General features: G+C 43.5%; 1 protein-coding gene and 1 pseudogene across 3 annotated transcripts in view; both read right to left on the bottom strand.

Annotated features, from left to right (window-relative positions):
* Ston2 (stonin 2) overlaps window positions 1-19,499 on the bottom strand; it is a 141,426-nt gene that overhangs the window by 14,489 nt on the left and 107,438 nt on the right. The window lies entirely within an intron of this gene.
* Window positions 10,651-10,990, bottom strand: LOC110306876 (annotated as a pseudogene).

Below are 19,499 nucleotides of genomic sequence, written 5' to 3' on the forward strand. Positions count from 1 at the left end.
AAGTCATCAATAAATTCTTTTACTATATAGAGACTATCCATAAGTTCTGTGACTCTAGAGAACCCTGACTAATACAAAACTGATGTTCTGAGTAAAGATGGCTACTACATGTGACTTTATTCTGCCTCAATTTTAGGCTCCACTCACCCAGGCCCCACTACCTTTAGTGCAGTAAACTGGTGACATAAGTCTACTTAAGCACCCAGTGGAATAATACCTAGCCATTACAATATTTACAAGTTTGTAGTAATGAGGAAGTGCTCATGAGATAATCTTTATGTTTTCTCTAATATTTCATCTCTGGTTTTATGTACTTTATGATTTAAGAGATCGTTACAAATAAAATTCTTCCCTAACAGGGCTTTGAAGGAAGGAAATAAAGGATTTGGGTTTTGATAAGAGAATGATCCAAACTTGTATAGTATATAAGTCCCTAAGTGTATGAAGAAGTTGCGGGAAGGGAGGCAGGCCACGGGCTTTTAGCAAATACTCATCGGTTTATTGCCTGGATGAGGGAAGAAGCTCTATCTATTTTTCTAGGTAGAGGCAGGTGTGTGTGTGTGTGTGTGTGTGTGTGTGTGTGTGTGTGTGTGCATGAGCTCATGTGTGTGTGATGCCAGTTATTTGGGATCAACTTGAAATGGACACTTGAGCTTTATGACTGTCTCACTAATCCTTCATGCACAGCACATCCAACCACACTGAACCAGCAGTGCTGCATACAACTGCACACATCATTACACCTGCAAGGGCTGGCTGGCTTATTATCCATTCTTCCAAGAAATTTATTCAAACTGACAGCAATTTCCTTCCTTGAAAGGGTCATTTTGAAAGCTAGGCATGGTGGCATACACCTCTAACTCCAGCACCAGGAGGCTGAGGAAGAAGGAGTGATATACACTTGAGGTTTGTTGGAGTATATAGAATCAGCCAGCCAGGACTACAAGGAAAGGTCCTGTCTCAAGGGGTGGGTGGGGAGCACATTTTTGAGGCTGGGGAAGGTCTCTGTAACATGCTTGCCTTGCAAGCTCAAATATGAGTTCAAATCTCAGAACTCACACTATAAATACATATAATAAAATAAAAGATGAACGGAATGTAGGGACACACACACACATTTCCCATTTTGAAAAGGCCAGATAACTATGGTATGAATACACACCTATCCTGAGCTGTCCCAGAATATAATAAGCAGGAAGCACTCTTTGTCTATGTGCACTGCAGAGATGAACCTCTCCTTCAGTTGTGCTTTTGTAGACACAAAATTGGTTTATTTACTGGGGAGAGAGAGGGTCAGGGGAAGAACAACCTAAGTTTACCCTATGCATTTATTAATCATGGCTGTTTCCAATGAAGGATAAGGAGACCATTGTGCCTTCCTGTAAGAGACAGTGACTTCTTTGAAGCAGTTTCCCGACTCACAGGAGTCACAATGTGGCTGCTCCCTGTGAGACAGCCTCTCCACCCATGCAGTCCCTTGCTGGCCATCGCTGCGCCCAGGGACATCCCTTCTGCCTTGAGCTCCTCCCTACTCACTGGATGAAGACAAGTTCAGTCCTGTTCCTTTGGAGGGTGGCTTTCTGCCAAAACTGTTTATACTCTTGCCAAGAGATTCCCTTCTGTTGGAAACCTTGTCCCCAAAATAGTCCTCTTCATCTTCTGAGACAAAAGTTAAAATAAAAAGAGGGGGTGGGGGAAGAAAGGGCTTTTGTCTCTACTGAAGATTATTTTCTTATAATAAATTCCTCTTCAAAACCAAGTTATTTAAAGTTCTAGACGTTAGGAACTGAAGCATTAGACTCAATGTGCAATCTATTTATTTTAGTGCTGAGAACTGAATTCAGATTCCCATTCATGATAGACACACTACCCTAGGCCACATCTCCAGCCCTCAACATACACACACACACACACACACACACACACACACACACACACACACACCTCTTTTTTTTTTTTAAAGTGACTCAAGAACTCTTACATGAATTCACCTGAGAGAAAAACAAGACAAATTTGTCACAATGTACAGAGGGGATGTTTATCATGGCAATGTTTACATGACTGAAAAAGTATAAACAATTTCAACAACAGAAAAACTTTCTGTAAACTGCTAGACCCTTAAAATGGAATGCCATGTCACCCTCGAAACAGTATTCAATGCAAGCTTATTCACACGGAAGGAACCATCACAGGCTCTTGAGGGAAAAATCAAGACCCTACAATCTGAATTTGAATTGCTTGTGTTTTAATTATGTCTCAGGATCTTACTAAGCTATTTAACTTCAGGGGCATCTTTAATGTGTGTGTCTCAGTTTTCCATCCATGGATTTAAGAAAATATTAATTCCTACCTGATAGGCCAAGAGCATAACAGTTGGTGGCTGCTCTTCCATAACTAACAGAAGAATATTTTTCATTTAAAAAGTAACCATGTGTGTGAAAACATTAGGTAAGGTATGGTGTTTCATAACCCTTTGAAGGCAAATGTCTCATGGAGTAAAAGCAAGATTGAAACAACAACAACAACAACAAAACAAAAAACCCTCAAAACAACAATATGATAATGCTTACATTAAAAGACAAGAGGGTTCACTGAGTAATGTGTCTGCCACACAAGTGTGGGGACCTGAGTTCAGATTCTGAGAGCACAAAGTTTTGTAGCATGCGCCTGTAATGCAGATGCTCCTAAGGCAAGATGGGGGCAGCAGTTAGACTGTGGGCCTTACAGAGAGGAGACAGCTTTGCTACAGTCTGAGTTGAATAAGCCACAGTTAGTCTTTTTCCCAGTCAAAAGCAAGGAAACGCTAATATATTCTCAGATATGAATTTAACTATCACCCACAATTCCATTTGTTTAAAACAAGTCAGCATTTGGTTTAATTACTCTCCCACTAGCTACCTCAACATTGCTTTCGGTATGATATGATTTCAATGACTCTGCTAAACCAAGGCCATATTTAAAGACTGATTCCCAATCTTTATAAACTACAGGAGGATTTCTAAGGTCCAAGAGGTTTCTAATATCTTTACTGACACTATCTCAAGGGAAGCAGTGAATTCTTTCAAGGTTAAGATTATACAAGATTAAGTGACCCACTGGTGACCAAGCTGACGGCCTGTGGAGAGAGCGGGGAATTAACAGTCTCTGTATTTGGAACACAGTAGATATCTTGCCAGCCCCAGTTGTTAACCTAATTCATCAATGTAATTTCTGCCATCATGCAGAAAATCTATTTGCTGGAAGAGACATGAGCCAAGAGTCTCTGCAGTAGGTTTCTCAGCATGAACAGCCATAGTTATAGAAGAGAGCATCCTTAACCGGCCTCTGATCAGCACTAGACCCTGAAGTAGCCATATAGCAATCAGTGGTATGATAAGAGAGACACAGCATTTCTTAGAGATAGTAAAACTTAACCCCTTCATTTTGCTGAGAAGACTGTGGTTTGGTGGGTTGAAGAAAACTGCCCAGGGGCTAAAGAGATGGCTCAGCGGTTAAAAGTTCAGTTCCTGCCAGCTGCATGGCAGTGTACAACCGTATGTACCTCCAGCTCTGGGGGTTCTAATACCCTCTCCTGACTGCAGGTCCTGCACTCATGTGATGCATATATATCTGTGTAGGCACAACATGTATACACATAAAGTAAAAATAAGTAAATCTTAAAAAAAGGAGAAGACTGCCTCGCTTGTGAGATTAGACGTTATCTTGCTTTAAATTTGCATTAGTCGTTATTTCCTTAGTGCTTGTTCTATAAAATCTGATTAACATTCTCCATTTCAGACTTGGCAAGAGTTATGCTGACATAAACTTAGGGGTTCTGTCCAATTTGGGAGAAAGATGGAAATCAAACGAAGGCTGACATCGCTCATAAAGAAGTTTCTGGGTAGAATGTCACCCTATATCACCCCAAAGGTAGGAAGGTAAAAACACGAAAGAGTTACTCAAAATGAACTTCCCAAAAGAGCTTCTAACTTTACAGTCAGAAGTACAGTGAGATTATTCAAGTCCATGATAAAAGTGGGCCAGATGCGAATCTTTCTGCCTGTCCTAAGTTCTGTTCTGTTCAAGACTGAGGATGCTCTCATGCTGGTAAAGATACCTGGCCGGACATTTCCTGAAAGCAGGAAGCAAATGTATTAATGTACCACTCAGTGCTTAATTAACAGACCGTGCATCAATACTTGGTGTTTACCAAAGATCTTCCTCAAATGATGGGCATGACTTCCCTGCCACTTCTCTCTCTGCTTGGGAAGACTGGCTGACCAGGCATCGGATTTTGAAGTCTGTCGGGAATATTCCCCTTTCTAGCGAGTTGCTAATGTGCATCCTTACACAGCCAAGGACTGATCTTGAGTTCCAAACTTTAGCCTCTGTTTGACCATGGAACACTTTCCCATAATGATCCAATACTCAATTTCAATATCTTTTTGTCTTGTCCTCTAACAAAGAAACTTCAATCAATCTGGCTTCAATACTAGTTCCCTGGCTTAATTATGCACTTTCTTTTCTAAGTTTCTCCTACTGTCTTAGATAAAGCTCCATTTTCATGCCTTAACATCTTGCTATAGCTCATTGGACCAATTTAGTTGCCCAGGCACCAGCAGGAGTCTAAGATTCTGAATAAGCGGACCAGGCTTTGTGGCTTGAGAACTTCAGAGAGGTCACTGTAAGAGGTGATGTATAGAGTACAGGAGGGAAAGAACCTCCATCTTGATGGATTGAAGACATTTCTTATGCCCAGAAGCTACCAGGACTGGGACCTAGGTAGACCATTTCCCAGAAGAGTACGGGTGAGGCCCCAGCAGCAGTTGCCTGACTATATAGTGCCCATGCTCTGAATGGAGCCGGTGAACCATCAGAGCTGAATGCCCCATCTCCAAACAAGCCTCCCTCATGTGCTTACACACCCTCAGGCCCCCTCCTCTTTACCACGTGAAGATGAATGTGTGGCAGTAACAACCCAGGGCATCTCTAGATACCTGAGGTAAGCTTCCGGATGTTGATAAAGGTTTAGGGCTAATCGGTATACACTGGGAATATGAGGGATCTGAATCCTGACCTTACAGTGTTCAGTGGTATCAGTTTCATGGTTCCACAGAACCTCTACAGATTCAGTCTCCTGTGTTACCCAAAACTTACTTCTTCCCATGTTGGTTTTTGAACAATATTGACAACAACAAAATAACCAAACATCTCGTGTGTACAACAGACCATTTCTTTTTAAATGGATTTAGATTGCATAATTTGTTCATTTGTCAAACTGTTTTTTACCAAGTTCAGAAGAGACAATCTTATAGAAAGCGATTAATAAAAATAATAGGGACTAGACCAGTGACTCAGTGATTAAAGAGGGCTTTCTGCTCCTGCAGAGAACCTGTAGGTTACTGCTTAGTACACACACGACAGCGCACAACTGCAGTAACTCCAGTTTCAGGGGATCTGCTGCCTACTTTTGACTTCCGAGAGCATCAGACACACATGTGGTGTACAAACATACATGCAGGCAAAACACACATAAAGTAATAAATAAACCTTAAAAAAATGTAAACCTGTGAACATATCAAGACGGTACCTTAGACAAAGAATAAACCAATTTCTAACAATTCAATGGATTCATTAACAGGTAGAGGTTTGCGTATACTTCTAAATCCCTCCAAGTTTTTGACCAAGTGCGTTAAGATAACCTGAGAAAGCAGTTATAAACTATTTCCACATGGTTCATTTGCACAATACTCTTCCTGACTTGCTACCACATGCAGCGGATATATACAAGTGTCTCCTGGGTGAACGCAGGTCACAAGGGAAAGGCTACCTTAAAGGGGATTTATGCTAATGTCTGGCTGAGTTCTTGAGCCCAGTCTCTACTGCCAACTTTGAGCCATCCTGGGAATGTTCCTCAGTCCCCCATAAACTTCAGCATCAACTAATAATGTGGCCACTTTCAAGAGTTTTACTAAGGACTGTGAATTTAAGGATGGCTGCCATGGCCTGGCATGGTAGTTCATGCCTTTAATTTCAACACTCAGGAGGGCAGAGGCAGGTGGCTATCTATGAGTTCAAGGCTATCCTGGTCTACCTAGTGAGTTCCAGGACAGTCAGGGCCAAGTAGAGAGAGAGAGAAAAAAACCCTGTCTCAAAACACAAAACCAAAACCAAACAAATGAAAAAATAATGTGTGGCCCATGGTGCTGGGGAAATGGCATAGTTGGTAAAATACCAAGACAAGCATGAGACTCTGAGTTTGAATTTCTCGCATCCACATAAAATGTGATACTCCCTAAGTAATGGAGAGAACTGGTTCTGGCCCTCGCCTGAGCAGCAGAGTGGAGCTAGCCCTGGTGGCATGCGGGCATGTAAGCCAGTCTGAGGATGTGAGAGCTGGAGAGCTAGCCCTGCCCCTTGATGACTGTAGCGTTGGGTGAGTTAGCAGAGGCAATGCTGGAGAACATTCCTGGAGGAGAGGGTGTGGGAGAGCTGGGAAACTCAGCTGCTACACAGGCCCAGATCCATGGTTTTCAATTGTTCCATCTCAAAAAACAAACAACAACAAAAACAAAAAACAAAAAACAGGGCTCAGCAGTACATGCCTAAAGTCTCAGTATTGGAGACGCAGAGACAGGGAGATCCCTGGCTCTCAGGGGCCGGTCAGTCTAGTCAAATCAGTGAACTTCAAAGTTGATCTGTGACCTTATCTAAAAAAAGTTAGGTAGATGGGAGCTGGACAGATGGCTCAGTGGTTAGGAGTGCTTATTATTATTCTTGAGAACCCAGGATCAGTTCCCAGCATTCATATGCCTGTAAGGCCAGTTTTGGAGGAGGGAGCAAGGAAAAGAAGGGAGACGGAGACAGAGACAGAGAAAGAGTATCTAGCCTGGAGCCGGTAAATGTTATTGTAATAGGAAAGAAATGTATGTGTCTAATTACTTCAGAATTCTTGTGTAGGGGTGGGGTGGGGGTGTACCTTACACTTCTTGTTTGTTTGGTTGGTTTGGTTTGGTTTTTCAAGACAGGGTTTCTCTGTGTAGCCCTGGCTGTCCTGGAACTCACTTTGTAGACCAGGCTGGACTCTAACTCAGAAATCTGCCTGCCTCTGCCTCCCAAATGCTGGGATTAAAGGCGTGCGCCACCACCGCCCGGCCATAGTTTCAATTCTTAATGAGAGCAAGTCACAGGACCGTACTCATAGTCAGATGGACCCCATAGCATGGAAAGAGATAGAAAGAATCCCTGTCCCTTTTTGGTGTCTGTAGTGACAACTTTGGTTTCTTAAAAAAAAAAAAAAAAACACAGAAATAGAAATGCGCTTTCATTTTAATCCCAGGTGTGGGATGTGGGGCTGCTTCAGATTCTCCACAGCAGCTGACTATCACCCTCATGCAGGAGGGTGATTTTGCCAGTGGCATATAGTTTATGTGACTGTGTGCCATTTGGAACTCTGGGGACATTTCAGGGGGTGTATTAACGCTAGGGCACCGAGAGATGTGGTGGGTTGTTGGTTGGTTGCTTTTGGTCGAGGTTTGTTAAGTAGTCACATGTGAAGAAGAAACAAGAAAAACCAGAACCTAGATATCTTGACAGCGAAGATCAAACTGGCCCCAAGGGTTAGCAAGCAATGCCCCTGATTCGCAGGAAGTAGTATACCAATAATTTTGCCCCCTTTCCTTTCCCTCTGCTATCTAGTGTTGTGGGGTTGAAGGGATGGGAAAGGGGGGAGAATGATGGAGGAAAAACCCCCACAAGTAGCTATAGACCAGCTTCAGTGTACCAGGTGTGGTTGAGAAACTTCTTAGTGTTGTTGTTGGTTTGTTTGTTTGTTTGTTTTAACTTTTTACTGATTCTTTGTGAATTCACATTATACACCCCCATCCCGCTCATCTCCCTGTGCCCTCATATCTTCCCTTCCCTCTTGCAGCCTCCCCCCTAAAATAAAACACGCAACAAAAGTTTAACTATGAGCCTCTAATGTACCTATATACTTATTGACAAATAGACTATAGTTTGTCTATAAATGGCAAACTTAATAGATGATTTAGTTAGTGCTTTATAACATTAAAGAACTTTTTTTTTTTTAAAGGGAAACAAAAGTGAAAGTTTTAAGAGCTTTCCCCGCCACAGGACAGTGAATGGTGCAGTGCCCCTCCCCCCTCGTACTTCACTGGCTTAGAGACTTCCCATCTGGACCATTCACCCTTACACATGGCAGTCTCCTGGTACCTCGAGGATAATGGACGGCTAGGTGCGCTGTCTTGTCCAAAGTATGTTTGTGACTTTAAGGTTTCACTTGCATAAGTTCTTGTCCTGTTTTGTTAACAGTGGCTTCGTGGGTGTCAGTATCTGCTCATCTGAAGGACAGGCACTTGTGCTCTCCAGAATGCTTGCCATTTTTCAGATTTTTATTTTTTAATAATTATAGCACGATTTGGACCCGTGGGATCTTTCTCTTCCTTCCATTCTCCTCTCCTTTTCTTCTGTTTGATTAATAATAATATAATTTAAAAGGAGCTTTTTTCCGTATTTCCTCCATTTCTTCTTCCTTCTTTAAGAATTATGAGCTGGGTAGTGGTGGCACACACCTTTAATCCCAGCACTTGACAAAGAAACCCTGTCTCGAAAACAAACAAACAAACAAACAAACAAAGAATTGAAACTATGAAGTGCAAACAGAAATTTGATAAATGTTTGTACATTTTTTTTTCTTTTTTGGTTTTTCGAGACAGGGTTTCTCTGTGTAGCCCTGGCTGTCCTGGAACTCACTCTATAGACCAGGCTGGCTTCGAACTCAGAAATCCACCCGCTTCTGCCTCCCAAGTGCTGGGATTAAAGGCGTGCGTTTTGAGGTACATTTAATGTTTTTCCAGCACTTGAGACCCTGAGACCCATTGTGTGAGTGACCTTCCAGGGGATGGAAGAGAACAGACAGCCAGTCAACTGACTACAGGCTTCATGAGCAAGTCCCCAAGGGGACCAGCTGAACCTCTCCCACAATGGGATGCTCAAGCCCCGTCTAGAATGCTGATTTACAGCAGTGTGAGGTAAACAAATGATAGCCTCGGGGTCACTAGATTTTGAGGTATTCCGTGACAAAGTGTAAGTTGACATTCCCTAAAGCCTGAGTGCCCAGCTTTTCTGCCTATTCTCCACATTACTAGGTCCTTAGAACAAATTACTTTGTGCTTAGTTGAGTTGGCTTCTGCTCCTTGTCATGCAAGCTCCTCAGCAGCAGAGTCACACAGGTAGATGAGAAGATGCTTGCGGGGCCTATGGGTAGATAGGCATTCTCGTTGGAAGCCTCCAGACTTGTCTGGCTACCGGCAGAACCACTTCAAGCTTCATTACTCTTCTTAACTGATGCTCACACTTTCCACAAGGCAATAGAACGGCTCTATTATTATTTGAGCAATACAAAAGACACATCTGAAACTCTTAGTTTGAAAGTAATGAGTTTTGTTATTGTACCAGAGATTCTTTCTGGGAAAAGAAGTGAATATCTTTGGCCTGGGTGAACCTAAGCTGAAATGTGTGTGTGTGATATGAAAATACCACATATGTGGTAAACATTATGCAAGTATTTGGTATTATCCTCTTTTTTTCTTTAACTCTGTGAACTTTGGGGGAAAGATCTTGATGAGAGATCTTTTAGATTAGAGATTTAGCATTGTAGGGCCTTAAGTAAAGCCATAGAACAGAAGGGTTTGTGTTCAGTCTCAGCTCTGCTAAGAGCTTCCAGTATGCTCACCATAACATGGAACAGTTACTGTCTCTGGTCCATGCGGTTATTTGGAAGTAAATATGAAAGAACGTGCACAGACTTGCTTTCCTTCATTCACAGGGATCGAGCAATGTAGTTTCAGGTTACAAACGAGTTTCCCCTCATTATTTTGTTCAAATGAGTCAGACCCAGATGGGCAAATATAGTGTCTTAACAGAAAAGCAGAAAATTTAGAAAGCAGACTTATCTGGGAGAAAAAAAAAAGAGGGAGAGAGAGATAAGATAGTTATTTGAAAGTATTCTTGAATTAAACTTGTCTACAGCTATGGATCTGTGATAATAGGCTGTGTTATGTAACAAATCAAAGGCATTATGGCCTTTTGGAGTTTCTTAGAAATGATGAATATTCTGGAAGGAAGTGATGTCAGAGGAGAGCAGGAAGTGTAAGGGCACACCCATGGAACTTATGCACCCCGAAACAACAGGTGCCACGTAACGTACCCACGCCTGTCCTTAATGGTTTGGATGTACGCACTCCACCCACGTGCAATGTTGGAATCTAAGACCCAGTGTGACAGTTTTATGAGGTCTTATCTTTAAGACCTAAGTCAGTCACATGAGCTTGGCTCTCAGGTACAACACAGAGCTCTTACAGAAGGGTTTTGGGAAACTACTAGGCCCTTTTGCCCTCTGCTTGTTCTTTCTTGTCAGCCCCCAAAGAGCTCAGAGTGCTACGCTGGAGGTAGAGACTAGCATCCCCACAGATGCAGAACCTGTTGGCACCTTCATTTTGGACTTCGTGGCTCCAGAACTGTCCAATTGTTAATATTTTCTCCTCCTCCCCCTCTCCCTCCCCTCTGGAGTTACTCCCACCTTCCTGTACCGAGCCCAAAAAGGTGTTTCCAGGACCCCGTCCCTTCCTGACTGCAGCTTCTGTCACACTGTTATGAGACGACTACTAGGGTTAGGGGGTCCTCCTGGTACTGCACCAGAGCCTGGGCCTTGGCCTGAGCACTCCAAAGCCTACAGTCTCTTTGGCAGAAGTCTCTTTGGCAGAAGGTCGGGGAAACAGGTACATGGCTGTCCATGTAGTTCATGAGGATAAATTTGAGATCGTCTTCATTAAATGCTTGGTTCTCATTCAATTGTAAGCAGCTCAGATGTTACAGGCAATGACCTCGGTTACCCAGGCATCTATCCGTGAGTGTCCCTATATCCAGTGCTTTGGACTCCTTCGGTGTTGGCTTGGTTTAGTACCAGCATCAAAGTGTTGGGACACAGCATGTCCACATCTTTTAACCCTGACCTGCCAAGTGTTAATGTTAAAAGCACCAGTTTAACGTACTCTGGACTAATACTAACTCAACATCTGTCACTAGGAACACAGGGTGAGAGTGCTTTTGCTTCAGTTAAGAGATTCGGTTGAGTTCAGTTCAGGATTCCAGGGCATTGAAAGTAGCAGTGTATTCGAACTCAGTTTAAAGCACAGTAGTTGTATACATGATCCAAGTCACCGTGTTCTAAAATCAGTAACATTTTCTTCCTATAAGTATATAAATATTAAATCCCTTGACTTTTAAGGAACAAAGTGTAGAATATTTGGAAGGCACACACAGATACAGATATACATACATACAAATGATGAAAAACACTCAAATTTGTGATGATCAATATCACAGCTGAAGTGTGTCATATCCAAGCTGTACATTCCATATACAAATATCCAAAACTACACGTGTGGGGAGTATTCTGTGAGTGCAGTACTAAAGCCTGCTTGCTAGGCATGGTGGTAATGTTTCTATAACTCCATCATTTAGGAGATAGAAGCACCATGATAAGGCCAGCTTCAACTATGGGCCAAGTTCAAGGCCAGCCTGCACTACATGAGATCCTGTCTCAAAAATCAAAATGAAATACACCCTGAATGGGATTCTCACACACACACACACATCATTTAAAAAAACAAGCCATGCAAAGACAGAATAGACAGAAGGGGCTGTGGGCAGTGTCTGATTAGACTGCTAGCAGACACACAGGGTCCACTGAAGAGGGCGGAGAACACACTATTCAATTATCAATTCTGAGAAGTGTGTGCAGTGTTTGGCCTTCTCTGTCCTATGCAGGTCATAGGACAATCAACAGAGTAGGATCCTGGATAAAGGATGAGCGATGCTGGCGATGGGCTGGTTTAATGAAGGAGATTTGATTTCTGCTGATGTGGAAGGGCAGGCGCTTATGTAGACAAGGGCAGGATGTGCCATCAGGCTGCTGTTTTCAAGTCTAAAGCTTCTTGCCCAGCTATGACACTCTGTGCAATGTCGACTGACTACTGCCTTCTATTCTTTAAAACAGTAGCCTTGTGCTCTGTGCTTGGGCATTGGCTAGGGATCATCTTGAATCTCCTTTGCAGCTAAATAGGCAGCAGAGCAGTCGGTGGTATCTGCCACCTCACCTTTGCATGTGACAGAAGTCAAGGCCAAGCCTAGCTGAACATCTCCATGCTAGGCATTCTGTCCCAGGAGAAACCCCATTGATTCTGTTTAACCCTGAGACACCTACCTGGGACAGGCCCTATTATAACCATGTCCAGGGATGGGGACACTAAAGCACAGTGGTTCAGTGATCGGCCAAAATCACATAGGAGAGATAAGATCTGAGCCAAGAAAGAGTGACATTGCAGCTAGCCTCTGTAACCTCATATGCCTGGCCTTGCGGCTGCAACTTAGTGTCGCCCCGACTGCCCAACCTCAAGCAACTTACTTGTTTTCTTTCATGGGGGAGGATGAAGGGAGATGAGAGACGGGATCTAATAGGCCCTGAGCTGGCCTTGAACTCCCCGGATAGGTGAGGCTATGAAGACCTGCTGAGGAATGGGACTGCAGGTGTGCACCCCACTTCTGGCATCTCACTTGGTTTCTGAGTCTCAGTCTTCTACTTTTACAGAGAATAATATCTTTTACACGGCAATAATAACTTCTACACTGCAAAACTGGTATGAGGCCCAAGCAGGACATACAGACGCCATTTGTAAAATACCATATAAAAACAGAACAGGTTTTGTTTGTTTGTTTGTTTTCCTTTTTCTTTTAACTATAGATTTATTTTATGTGTAGTATGTTTTGGTTGCGTGTGTGGATATGCCCTACACACATACCTGGTGCCCACAGAAACTAGAAGAGGGTATCTGATCTCCTCGGACTAGAACTATGGGCAATGGCAAGCAGCAGTCAATGTCCTTAGCCACTGAGCCATCTTTCCAGTACCTCCTGCCCCCATTGAAACAAGGTCTCATTATGTAGCCCAGGCTAGATGTAAACGGGAGAGTCTCCTACCTTAGCCTCCAAGTGCTGAGAGCATAGGCGAGCATCCAAACAGGAAGCCGGATGCCTTTTCAGCTTGAGAATACGTTTCTAACCTTAATAATCAATACGAGATGATAAACCAGGATGTGATGGGGCATGGTGCATGCCTTTAATTCCAGAACTATGGAGACAGAGCCAAGTGGATCTCTGAGTTCCAGTCTAGCCTGGTCTACAAAGCGAGTCCCAGAATAGCCAGGGCTATACAGAGAAATCACGTCTTGAAAAAGAAAAACAAAACAAAACAAAACAAACAAAACAAAAAAAGATGTTCATTGTAATATATATTAAATATTGAGAACATTTCAATATATGGAGAAAATGATGTATCTATCCAGGAATGTATCATCAAAAAGGAAAAAGTAGTAATGTTATTTGGACAGGACTGTGACTTTGGTCCCGTGGTGGGGACATTAGAGCCATGGACAAAACCCACTGGAACTGCCAGCAAGGAAGAGACACTTCCCTTTGGGGAAGAGGAAGCGAGCAATAAAGGACTTATGGCTCTCTAGGGAAGGAGTTCCTAGTCTACAAAAGCAAAGTGCAGCCGCTCTAAATAAAAAAGCTTAACGCCTGTCTCCATTCCTCATACCTCCCAAAGCCAAGTGTAAGAGCGATGTCCACATTATATCACAAAAGCTCGATGGCATCAGGTGGCTAAACCCCCAGAATCTGGAAGGCAGACTTAGAAAGTCACCACTGGGAAAGTCACTGTGAACTCCAAACCTGCTCTTTAGAGGTTGGTAGCCCTGCAAGCAGAGTTAAGTCCTGATCTACAACTTGGTCATGGTACACATTGGCATGCTCGGCCAAGGAGATGTTAGAGAAGAGCCCATCTCAACCTCACTGTTATCACCCAGGAAATCAACAGAAATCAACAGTGACTTGCCAGCTTTGAGATGCCCTGCTCAACTAAACAGGGCTTGAGCCATAACCTCTGGCACAGCCCTGCGGACTGAGCAGCAGCTGTCTGAATCTGAGTGGTTTATGAGAGAGTAGAATAGGACACGAGAGAGCAGCAGATGCCCCTTAAGTATCCATTCGGAAGCGTTTGTCTACCAGCTCACAGCAAGACTCACCTTAACCAGCATGGGATACCCATCTGCACGTGTCGAGAACTGAAGCTAGCAACAGGTATCAAGTCATTCAGAGGGAGCCAGCCTAGTGAGGTAGGGCCAAAGTAGCACAGCTTTCTCGATACAGGAGGGTTCTTCCTGCGGAGACTAGAAGGCTCAGGTGCACCTAAGATTTTAATATAGATAGCAGCAGCATTGGCATGGTGCACCTAAGATAGCATAGCAGGCTACCACTGCTGAATTCTTAAGTGTTTCTAAAATATGAGCTCAGAATCTATAAGCAAGTGTCTTTACTGACCTCCTAGTCAAACAAGAACAGGGAACATGACCACGATGCCAATGCCCACGTTGCCAACCTCCGCCAAGCACATAGCTCTGCATATGTGCAGCTGACAAACTGATGGCAGATGGGCGTTTCCAGGATTGAATCAGCCGAGCAAATACCTCACATAGCTCTGTGAGGTACAGGAGACACTAGGAAGAGAATGGAGCCTTGTACTGTGCCAAGAACAGGCCGTGTGTGAGGAAAGCTTGTGTGGCTTAACCAAAGGGCCCCCACTTAGAAAATGATGCCTTGTAGGATGTGGTAACAGCTAGAGATAATGTGGACCAGTGCTTGGCTAGTGCCCAGCACAGAAGGGGCAGCTAATAAACACCACTTTCTGCAAATTATAACTAAAAGCACACACTGCCAGGAGTGGCTCTGAGTGAGTGGGAACAAGAAGATATAGATTATGAGCTCATGGCTTCTGTTGGAGACATACTGGGTCAAATGGCTTTTAGCCTGCTTATATGGAATGCTATTCTGAGAGGAGACATAGATGAGATGTGAGGGTGAGATGATATGTACTGAGCAAAGGTTGTAGAGGGAAAAAGGAGAAAAGGAAAACTGCAGCTCTCAGAAGAAACACACGCATTTCATTTCCAGACTAAAAACAATTTGAAGGTAAAGGCTCTAGCATTTCATTTTTATCTTTTTTCCATCTTTATGCTGTTTTTATTCATCATTATTATAATCTACAATATTGCCTGGCACCCAGAAAATATGTACTGGCTCAGGCTCTGGGCTCACTTGCAGGTGCGTCTGAGTAAACACTGGAGAAGGAAGCCATGGCGTGTTGGTGTGGGGACAAGCCTCACACTGTGGTACAGATAAGCAGAAGTGCCCTTTGCCCCAGTGCTTGAGTTACCACGCCACCAAAACCAACACACTGTAACAGGTCCATTCACAATGACACGAGGTCATGCCACAGGGAAGCCCCAGAGAGGCTTCAAATATCAACACGGGAAAAATCTGTCCCAGTTTGTCAGTGTCCCCTGTGAGCTGATGAGGTAACATGAACTTCTACAGTGCTCTGCCTCAACTCATCCTTTAGACCACGACCGGAGGCTTCACGGTCTACAGGGGAAGAAAAAAAATAGCTTAGGCAGCTTGTCTTTGGACGAGAAGTTTCTAATCAGCTTCTAACCCGTCCTCTTCATTGACTTGAGGTAGAACATTCAGAGAAAGGTGCTTAGAGATGCTCAGGACTGTACACGTGCATGTCCCAGCACCTCTGTGAGAAACAGGAGCCCTTGTGCTTCCCTTCAGTTCAGTCAGTCACCTGATGGGTGAACACTAACCTACTAACCTACTTCTATAAGCGCTCCATCAGTTTTATTCAGAGCAGTTTAACCCGTAGTAACTACTCCTTGTGTTAAATTGGTATTTTTCTATTTTTTTTTAAAAAGATTAATTTAGTCTCTCTGACTCTGTCCATCTCTGTCTCTGCCTCTGTCTCTGTCTCTCTGTCTCTGTCCATCTCTGTCTCTCTCTCTGTCTCTTTCTCTCTCTCTCACTGTGTGTGTGTGTGGTGTGTCTTCGAGAGTTTCTGTGTACCGTGATTGCAGATGCTCTTGGAGGCTGGAGGGTATTTTCATTCCCTGGAATTGGAGTGAGAGGTGGTTGTCAGCTTGGGTGCTGGGAGCCAAACTAGAGTCCTCTTCAAGAGTAGCAGATGGTCTTAGCTACTGAACAATCAATCTCTCAAGCCCCAAATTCCTATTTTTCTTACTGATATGATTAATCTGGAGTTTGCCAGTCCTTTCTTCTAGAGGCAACCGTCTGTCACTTGACTCATCTCTATTGTCAAGCCTGGGCTAGTTTAGCGACCATCCTGCCTTAGTTAACCTCCCAAGGGCTGGGATTACCTACCTATAGTGTCATGCCTAGCTTTTCTTTTGTGCAAACCTTTTATTAAAACACCAAGCACACGGAAAAGAACAGAAATCCTGTCTGTGTTTAAAGCTTGATGCATATTTTCAAAACCGTTTGTTTGGATTTGTTTGTAAACCGATCCAAAGCCAGAACACAGCCAGAACCCAAGGTGACTTCACTTTATGCCCCCATTCCTCCGACCAACCTCCCCTTCTCACAATCACTACCGTGACTACTAACACCGTATGTGCCATTTGAACATTTCTGTATTGTGTTCAAATGCACCAATGCGACAGTTTATCCCTTGGAATGTTTACCGATATTTGATATTTTCCGCATTTGGGCAGTTATAGCTGGTACCCCACTGCACACTCTTGTACATACCTGGGTACACACGAAGACACATTATTTGAGTATACTAAACAGGACTGTTCCATCATCTAGCACGCAAACTCACTGCATTCACTTAGGCTTCCGCACACAGTGTCTACGTGTTCTGTTGGTCTTTATTTTTGCTAACACGCGGTACTGCCCGACACTCTCACTTGAACTGTGATGCTGTCTAGGCACTTTGTTTTATGGTAGAGTTACCTGGCTTTCATTGGTAACTAAGGAGGGTTGCCTAGCACTGTGGTGCATGTTTTACTGGTTATTTGGCTATCCTCTTTTATGAAGTACTTCTGAAAAGAATATTTATTATTATGGTGAGAGTGTATGGCTGTGGGGCAGGCACCCCACAGTATGCATGTGGAGGTCAAAGGACAGTTCTGTGGAGTTCATATGGTTCTCTCCTTCCCCCTTTTCATGGGACCTGGGGATTGAACTCGGGTCAACAGGCTTATATGACGAGCACCTTTTCCTAGTGAACCATCTTGCCAGCCCATGACATTATCTTTATAAGGCCTTTGTTTGCTGTTTACCATGTTTCTGCTGATTCCCAAAGTTAATTTATGTTCTGCATGTGAGTGGTTTGCCAGATATGCCTGTTGGCAACTTTTCTTCCTGTATAGTGGTATATTTGCTTTTAATTTTTGTAATAGGATGGCTTTTAATTAACAGACACTTTAAATTCAAAAGTGAGGTAATTTATGAAGTATTTTCCTTTATGGTTAGTGCTTTATGAGTCTTATTTAAGAATCATTTAGAAGACATTTTATTAGAAAGTCTGACGAGCTGGGCGTGGTGGCGCACGCCTTTAATCCCAGCACTTGGGAGGCAGAGGCAGGCGAATTTCTGAGTTCGAGGCCAGCCTGGTCTACAAAGTGAGTTATAGGACAGCTATGGCTACACAGAGAAACCCTGTCTCGGAAAAAAAAAAAAGAAAGAAAGAAAGAAAAAAAAACTTGGGAGCATTGTCTACTATAAAGCTCTTTTCCTGGGAATTGCCTCATGTACATTTTTTTTTCATGGAAATAAAAATGCATGCTGTTCATTCATCGAGAGGGTGATGCTCAGAAGGAACCACCTATAGGCTCCTGCCAAGGGGACAGAGCTGTGTGGGCTCTTGTCCCTTTCTGAGCCTGGCTCCTCCACAACTCTCCCTTTAAAATTTCTCGTTGGCCAATATTTATTTTTGTTGCTTGTAACCAAAGAGGCCTACTGGTTCCTTAACTCACACTTTCTTTCCTGGATGGTCTCCATGTATGCCCATGACTGTACTGGCCGTATTGCTTATTGCTGGGACCTGACAGGTGACAATTTAAGGGAGGAAGGGCTTATTTTGGCTTACAGTTGATGGAGGGATATGGAACGGTGGTCCCCAACCTTCCTAATGTATTGACTCTCTAGTACTGCTCCTCATGTTGTAATGCCTCCAACTAGAACATTATTTTCTTGCTACTTCATAACTGAAATTCCGCTACTGTTATGAGTCATAATGTATCTGATATGCAGGATATCTGATATGCAACCCCTGTGAAAGGGTCATTCGAGCCCCAAAGGGGTTGTGATCCATAGTTTGAGAACCGGTGATATAGATGATCGCCACTGTCAGGAAGCAAAGAAGTAGGACGGGATTATGCCCCCCCACCCCGGCTTAATAGTTCCACAGCCTTCTCAAACAGGTGATGATGGGCTCCAATACACAAACCTATCGGGGACTTTCTACATTCAAACCACAGTGGTACCCAGCACAGCCTGAACAATAACATTATAGAAACAGAAAGTTAACCGCCAAGAAATTCGGGCCTCATCTGCCTATGATTACAGCAGGATGAGTTTTAAAAACAGGTTTCTGATATGTCCAGGAGAAATAATATATGTTCCTCTCACTAGCCTTTAGGGCCAAGAGGAAAGGGGAAATGTCGCTAACACTGAGCATCTCCAATACAGTATAAGCACAACACAACACTAACGCTTGAATGAGCACCAGCAGAGAGTCCCGAAGCTGTGCCCAAGAACCCTACCAAGGGTCCTTTCAGCTGGTGGCTATTCTAACAAGCGCTGATTTATTGAAATGTCAGGGCAAACACAGTAATTAGGTAGTTTAAAAGGGTTCTAAGTAAGAGCTAGCAGGCACAGGGAGGCACACAGCTAAGAAACACTGCTGTAACTGGAAAGATGTTGGGGACTCATCCCAGTGAGCATGCTCTCCAGTCCTCTGGGGCCATCCGCTAAGCAGGGAGACTGACAAAATAGTACACGTTATGCCTCTGAAGGTGCCCAAGCTGGCGAACCATGGAAACCCTGGCAGAGGCGAGTGGAGTAGGAGGCAGCCCTTGGCGGCATCTGTCTGGAAGTGCCTTCAGAATGCCAGCGCTGTCTTCGGCCCGCCCAAGTGGCGGCAAAGCTTCATCTCCTGGCATTGAGTGAGTGTGATTTTTTTTTTTTTTTCAAAACAGTTGGAATTAAAGCTGATGAGCAAACTGTTTTTAAAGGGGCATGACAGTGTAATGTAGAAGTCTGGATCCGACTGTCTTTGGCTGGTGTCTGACAGTGAAGCTTGGCTTAAATTTCTTAATGTGTCATGAAGGATTAATACTGTGTGCCATGGTGAGGTTGATAAATAGGAGACCATATCTAGAGCCATTACGTCTTTGATTTTATTATTGTAAGGAAGAAGAATGGCTTTTGTCTACTGAGTATAAATTGGTTCAAAAAAGACTTCCGAAGCAGAAATTTATACATTTTAGCCATTATTATGATCATTAGTCACCATCAAG

This window comes from Mus caroli, chromosome 12 (genome assembly GCF_900094665.2).
Source record: "Mus caroli chromosome 12, CAROLI_EIJ_v1.1, whole genome shotgun sequence".
Lineage (NCBI taxonomy): Eukaryota > Metazoa > Chordata > Mammalia > Rodentia > Muridae > Mus > Mus caroli.